Genomic DNA, 7,233 nt, shown 5'->3' with positions numbered 1-7,233 from the left:
TCCTTCCTTTATGATCAAATCGTGGGTAAAGCCTTTAGTTGGAGATGGATCAGTTTATAGACTAATTTCATCCTTTCTTAGCCTCACTTTTTTTGAAGATTTTGGAGGTATTCGCATCTATATAAGTAGTGGTAGCTCAGGCATACCACCTGCGGGGGATATCACTCAGGTTTTACTCAATAGCCTTAAAGAATCTTTTCGATAGTCAGTTTCCTAAAAGGTTTCCAGGTATAGCATTTCATAAATTTGTCAATGAGGTTTATATTTTCATAAGAAAGAATAAGAAAGTCCTCTTTGATGATAAAGCAGGGTATGCCCTATTGGAAGAACTAGGTTTGAGGGGGAAGATAGAGTCTATTAGGCCAGGTGATGATCCACTTCCTCCAATTAAATATACACGACTTTGCTGAGAGCTTTGCTTTTTCTTTAACGCTCTCTCTGCCCCATATCCCTATAGTTTAAGTGCTAGTTTTCAGTTTTATCTATGAGTTGATTTACATGCTGTCCCCTAGATAGTTGGTACACGTGGTTAGAAGCTCTATACCTCCTTGGTAGAGTCATTCCCCATTCTTCTGCCCTTGGCCTTAACCGCTTGCTCCAGAATCTATAACAATGAAATTGGGAAATCTTTCAGGCAATAGCATATTTGAAGTCCTACTAAGATAAAGAAGAAGATGAAGCATCGGGTCTTAGAGAAGAATAAGATCACAGAGCACAACAAACTGCTAAACCATATGCGCGTGATTGCTTTCCTATCATGAGTTTGACTTGCGCTCTAATGATGTCTTTTTGAGGAAGACCGGAGAGAACCTTTATTACATTCTTGTGGATAAAAAATTTGGTGAATCTTTTTTTTTATGTTGTTTAAGACCCCTTATGGGGAAAATCTGGCAAGGTATATTATTCCCTTTTCCCAGTGGGTGCAGGCTTCATCGAAAAGCTCTCCACCTCATGGCATTATAAGGTTCGCTTGCAAACAACTCTTCTCTTCTCTCCTATTCCTTTCTGTTAACTATTGAGATATATCATAATTTTCCTTACCCTCCTAGAAAGCATTCCTTATTCTGATCGTAACACCATATCTTGACCCTTTTCTTAAATTGGTCCATTTTGAGTTGGCCCATTCCCCTTCGACCAGTCGTAAAAGGAGAAGAACCAAGAGAGTATGCTATACGTAGACTGACTTATTGCTTGCTTTCTTTGAGGACTCTTTTGTAATAGATTGATGAGCTGAACCAATAATAGATATTACATTCTACCCTCTGGTTTGAGCCCAGCCGAGAGTGAGCTTCTCGATTGTCTCTTCCTTCCTAGAAATAGAACTCTAACTATCAAACCCATACCATTTCCTTACTCAAGATATCCGAGATAGCTCCATAAACTAATAACTTCTAATAGACGAGCCCATTATCCTTATGTTCTTAACTTGCTTCTTGGTGCATAGGGAGGGGTAAAGAATTTGAGTTCTATTCTTCTTCTATCTAATCTTTAGTACCACTTTGAGATTGAATCTGTAGAATCTTGTGCCTAAGAGGGCGATGACCTTTATAGCCATAATTCTTTCCCCGATTCTACCTCTTTCTACAATAGTGATCTATCCCATCAATCCCACCCATGAGCTATCCAATCTAACTTCTCTTTGCCTTGCAAGATACGTTTAGTTCTCCATCCACTTGCGTATCTCAGTAGGAAATTGGAAAACTCTCCAATATTAAAGAAAAAGCTGAGCGAGAGCTATATACCTTCTGGAACTAGAGCAATAACTACTGTAAAGTAAGGAGAAGCACAGGAACAATCCCTAAAGCAAAGACTCGGAATGCTCTATGACTAAGTATACCCATTCAGACCCGCTTTTGTTCAATTATAAAAAAATAAGCGCTTTGATGAAGATTTATAACATCATTCAAGTAAATACAAATTAAGATCATAGAAACATGAGCTTATGATATAGCTACACCTAATTCCAGACCAGTTAATGCAGGAACTATTAATAAAGGACCAAGATCCCCTATGATATATAAAAGATCATTCATAGATAACATAGTCCAAGCGAACCAACTTAAAATCTTTACTAAACTATGACCGGCCATCATATTAGCAAATAAATGTATTCCTGAGCTGAATGCTCGAAAACAATAAGGGATTAGCTCAAGGAGTACTAAAAAAGGTGCTAATTGCAGTGGGACTCCTGCAGGTAATAAGAAGCTTAAAAAATGAAGCTCAACTTTTTGAAATCCCACTATAGTAATGCCAATAAAAATAAAAAATAAGAGACCTAAAGTAATGAGAAAATGACTTGTAATTGTGAAGCTATAAGGTATCATACCCTGGGGATTACAAAATAATGAAAAGTAAAAGTGACCAAGATGTGAGGGGAAAACATTTGCTTAACATTTCCAAAAAGACCACCTATTTGTTCATTTATCGGGTTCAGCATGAAATCATAAATAAGCTCTACCAAGGATTGCCAAGCATTTGGTACTTGGTACTGAGTTTCCTCCTCCCTTTTTAGTAACAAAATAAACCAAAAGTAGGACCAAACTGAGAGTTCGTAGCATAAAAAAAGATGGAATTGTAATGAGAAATATAAGTTTCCTATTTTCATAGGAATCAATGGGATTATTTCAAATTGTTCAAGTGGGCTAGAGATCATCTAAGCTAGATCCAGTGTGAAATAGGTGAATTTATCTAGTTGAGGCATTCTTGATTAATTGAGACAAAGTGATTCCCTCAATACAGCTTAACTCCATTAAGACTATATGAGTAGTGAAAAAGTATAGAGCACTTTAGTTGGTTGTTGACCAACGAAAAGCATAGGATTAGGGCTGGGTAACAGACTGACTGTCAAGGAGAGGAAAGCTATTTGGCTGGTTGGAAAGGGGGTACTAAAAAGAGACTTCTACCAATTAGGCTAGAAAGAAGACAGTAAGCGCTGGGTAAAGTGACTTACTTGAATGGTGAGCTATCCTATAAGACTAAGAAGCGGGGAGACAGAAGGATAACCTCTTTGAAAAGGACAGAGCTGCTTGGCTGCTACTTACATATCTGGAGTTCCGAATTGAACTAGGGAACAGAATTCAAGGGCAACGAAGGCCCTTAGATAGGAATTCATCTATGAATTGAAGAGCATTTATTTCTAGTAGAGCTCATCACGACCATCATAACCTAACTCTAGGACTGCTACAGGCACTGATCCTTCTATTCAAAGTTTCCTTTCTCCTCTTAAATATAGTTTGTCCTACAACTCTCTAAAATGAGGGTTATTCAGTAGTCTAAGCAAGTTGCTCTTAACCCTATAGTGAATTCAAATATTCTACGCTAAGAGCTAATGAAAGTTGTTTCTGATACTCTCAGGCTTTGGACATGCCTTCACTTGTTCCTACTTCTTTAATATACCATATTCCTTTAGGCTATGTTCCTTTACATATAGCTTTTATGAAGATGTCTATTTTGTTTAGGCTCTTTTCTTACTTTGCAAGGGGAGAGTCTCCCTTATTTATGCTTTCTTAAAATTATTGTAATGAGAGGAGTTCTCTCTTCTTAGGTGCATAGTCCTAGGTTTATATTTCTAGTATTAGGGATGAGTTAGCCGGCCTTAGTAGGCTAGATAACTTATGAACAACCATAGTATCGAAGGTAAGGTTTATGTCCACCTCTTTGTATTTCCTTTTTGGGTTTTTTTATGATAAGGCCTAGGGGTGTTGCTCAGCCCCTGACCCCCTCAAGGGTCATTAAAATAAAAAAACAAAAAATTTTTTATTTCCCTTATTACGAAATTCTAAATCCCTTATTTCACCAATTCCGACCTACCTTTATTTATGGGATATTTGAAGGAGAGCTTTGTAAATCTCAAAAATTCTCTCTAGCTTGAAGAATTTGTTTGATTCTCCTTATAAAAATAGTTAAGGAAAAAAGGGGCGCTTTTGTTAAAGGACTAAGTAGAGAAGATCTCCTTGGATCACGAGGTGGCTTTAAGTGATAGGGGATTTTAACCTAAAGTCAACATAGGAGAGAGTAGGATCAAAAGAAAGTTAGGATATGACAAAAGCATCTTTTTGGACCGAATGGGATTTTGTGAGAAATGGCGGAATTTGATACATGGATTTTATTTAATGAAGACTTTGGAGTGCTTTTGGATGGTGTGCCACATAGGTACTTTCTAGCTTCTCAAGGGATACGACAAGGGTCCCAAACCTAGCCTATTGATTTTTGCTGAAGAAGTGCTAATGGTACCATTGAAAATGATAATATCTTACCATGCTTTGAGATCGTGTCCAACACTCTCTTACTTTCTCTTTGATAAAGATGTTCTAATATTATATAATAGACATAAACGGAATATTAAGAAGCAGAAAATCTTTCTGGAAAGAAGTAAGAAGCTGATTGTAATGTTGTAATAGCCAAAAGGTCAATTTTGATAAGAGCCAGTGCTTCCTCTCGAACAGAGCTCTTCGCAGAAATTTCAGATCATTGAAGAGGAATCAAAAATACCTCTCAAGTATGTCCCAAAATAGATGTCTTTCTTTATGGTTATGAAATTGCTTTGATTGAAAAATATGTCGATGATGCTATAAGTCAAATGGGCGGGTAAGGTGAGAGTCCTTCATTACACTCACTGGAGAGAGGGTAACATAGCTTATATAGTAGTAAGGTCTTATCTCATTATTAGTAGACTTAGTGTGGGCTGGACAGAGGCTCTGACAAGGATGGATCCGAATATCTCTTTGAAAAGCCGGCGCTCACTGTCCACCCACACTTAACCTTTCTAATAAGTAAATAAGAACATTAGGTTCTCTATACACTCACTGAGCACTAACTTCAAATAAGTGACCGGATAGTGCGAAATGTAAACCAATGGAAGGCAAGAACACGATTATTAATGCTCTACTAATAGACCCCCTCCATTGAACATAGATCCAAACTCCCTACCAGCGGGACTAAGACAAACTCAAACATCCAAGAAAAGTATATACCCATTATTGATGTTCTATATGGAAATAGTAGTATATAGACTATTGATCCTCTATATGTGATATAATAGCATCACATAATTGTCCCTGAGGCATTGACAAATAGACATTTTTGTTAGAGATTGATACATAAAATGTTATAGAAATCAACCCTCTAACAATAAGAGTTCTATTGTGGAGGGTATGGCCGTGTGGTGATAGTAAAAGAACAATGCATCTTTTATAAATCCCATCTTATGCCAAAAAAAATCAATACAATGATTGTAGTTGTCCAACCCCAATCAACCCTTATACATGCTCTATATAAACGGAGATATCCGGTGTCTTTTATGCCTCGATCCCTATATAGTTGTCGATCTTATTCCAGTAGTTTCGATAGTTCCAACAGTTCTAATAGTTATGAATTTACCATACATCGTGAACTTCTTAAGTATTTTTATATGGTGCTGCCTGAGAGATTTCTCTACGATAATGTCCGTAAGAGTAGTAATACTTTGAAATAACAAAATGATGTCTTAGGTTTGTTGAAATTTATGAGAGATAAAAGTATAGAGGGTATCCATAAAGACCAGGAAGGTTTAGCGAGAATATAGAGAACTATATAGAATTTAGGCCGCCCCTATAATAACATAAAAAAGATTTATAATGAGATTCCATATATTATAAGTATGTTAGTTAAGAAGGATCAGCCTTGTGCTAAAGAATTTCTGAAGTCGTCTGATAGACTTACTATTGGTGAGTTAAACATTATCAACCGGTGTGATCAGTATACCCTGGAAGGTGTTATAGTTCATGGTTTAGGATTAGTTTTCAATAGTGTCTAATCTGCCCTCTCTGTTAGGATTTTGACTCTTGTAGAACAACTAAACAATATGGCAAAAATTCTAGTGAAATTATTGTCTGAAAGGATTAAAGGTAATGTTGACCTTGCTGCTCTGCCTGGTGGCAACGATCGCGATGATAAAAAATCGATAAATATTGGTATATTATTTGAGATAAAAATGATATGTATAACTCATGGTTTAACTTTACCAGGTAAAACGATTGATGTTCAAAATAGTGGTCTAAGCTATTCCAAAATGAAAGCTTCTTATGTCTGGCTGGACTTTGATATGAGAGCCGTCCCTATGCAGCTGAGGCTCCCTATGGTATTTCCTCCTAAAAAATGGAATGTTGTATGATGACTAAAAAATACAGGTCTAAAACCTCAATCACTATCTAATCTTAGCGGAGGGTATTTAGGGGATTCTATCGGGGATTTTTACTTTTATAACTGCTACAAATTGTTGGCTTCCCACGATAAGGAGACATTCAATATTCTGCTTAATGAGAAATATCATGATATGTGTAATACTATGAACGCCCTACAAGAGGAGTCTTTTGAGATTAATATGGATATGTTAAACTATATTAAGTACAACACTCAGGCATTAGTAGATCAGGGTTTGCTTATGAATGTGTAGCTAAGAAGGGTTAACATACTTAGTGCAACAAGTTTCTTTAGAAGTTTCTTCTTTAATCCTAATAATAAGATCAAATTCAAATTCTCTTGTTTGTTAAAGCAGTTCATGATTGATATCCAACGCGCCCGTTATGATTCTTTTATAATTAAAGTTGCATCTGCTTACACGGGTTATGATTTTGATGTGCCTAGATTTGTCGACTTCTAAGGCAGGATTTACCCCACGGATTTATTACATTTCCATGAACGTGATCTTGTGATGTGTGAGCAACTAACACATTTGAAGGTTTTAACTCTAAATAATTGTGAGATCTTAAGCAACTTTTGTTGTTGTTGATTGCTTTTAATGTGTTAATGCAGATACAAGTGATCGGGGAGGAAACCAAAGGAAAGAAGAATAAATCAGCTAAAATCTGGTGTAAATAAGCTGAAGTATAGCTGGCGTCAATTCTGAAGTGCCGTCATACATGGGACAGGCTGTCAAAGTTGCCGTCAAGCTTAGATAGAACCTGAGAAACTGAGATGAAATGTGATGACGTTTAGGACGGGCCATCAAATATGTGACATGGCATCAAAATCGCCGTCAACCAGAAGAAGAGAATACTGATTTCCAGTGAAGTTGTATGGCAGTTGTCACGCACCGTCAAGAATTTTGACACGCCGTCAGGTTTGCCGTCTGAAGAGTCCGAAGCTAACAATTCACTGGAACCTTTGACGACATCTTGCATATGTCGTCAGACATCTGACATGCCATCAAGATCGTCGTCGTCCAATCCGCAAAGAAAAATAAAACTTTAATTT

At 36.9% G+C, this 7,233-nt stretch overlaps 1 pseudogene; it reads right to left on the bottom strand.

Annotated features, from left to right (window-relative positions):
* Positions 1-1,841: 1,841 nt before the first annotated feature.
* Positions 1,842-2,653, bottom strand: LOC124898612 (annotated as a pseudogene).
* Between the last annotated feature and the right edge of the window lie 4,580 nt (positions 2,654-7,233).

This window comes from Capsicum annuum, chromosome 5 (genome assembly GCF_002878395.1).
Source record: "Capsicum annuum cultivar UCD-10X-F1 chromosome 5, UCD10Xv1.1, whole genome shotgun sequence".
Taxonomy (NCBI): domain Eukaryota; kingdom Viridiplantae; phylum Streptophyta; class Magnoliopsida; order Solanales; family Solanaceae; genus Capsicum; species Capsicum annuum.
Note: the sequence above shows the minus strand (reverse complement) of the source record. Positions and strands in the feature narration are given on the sequence as shown.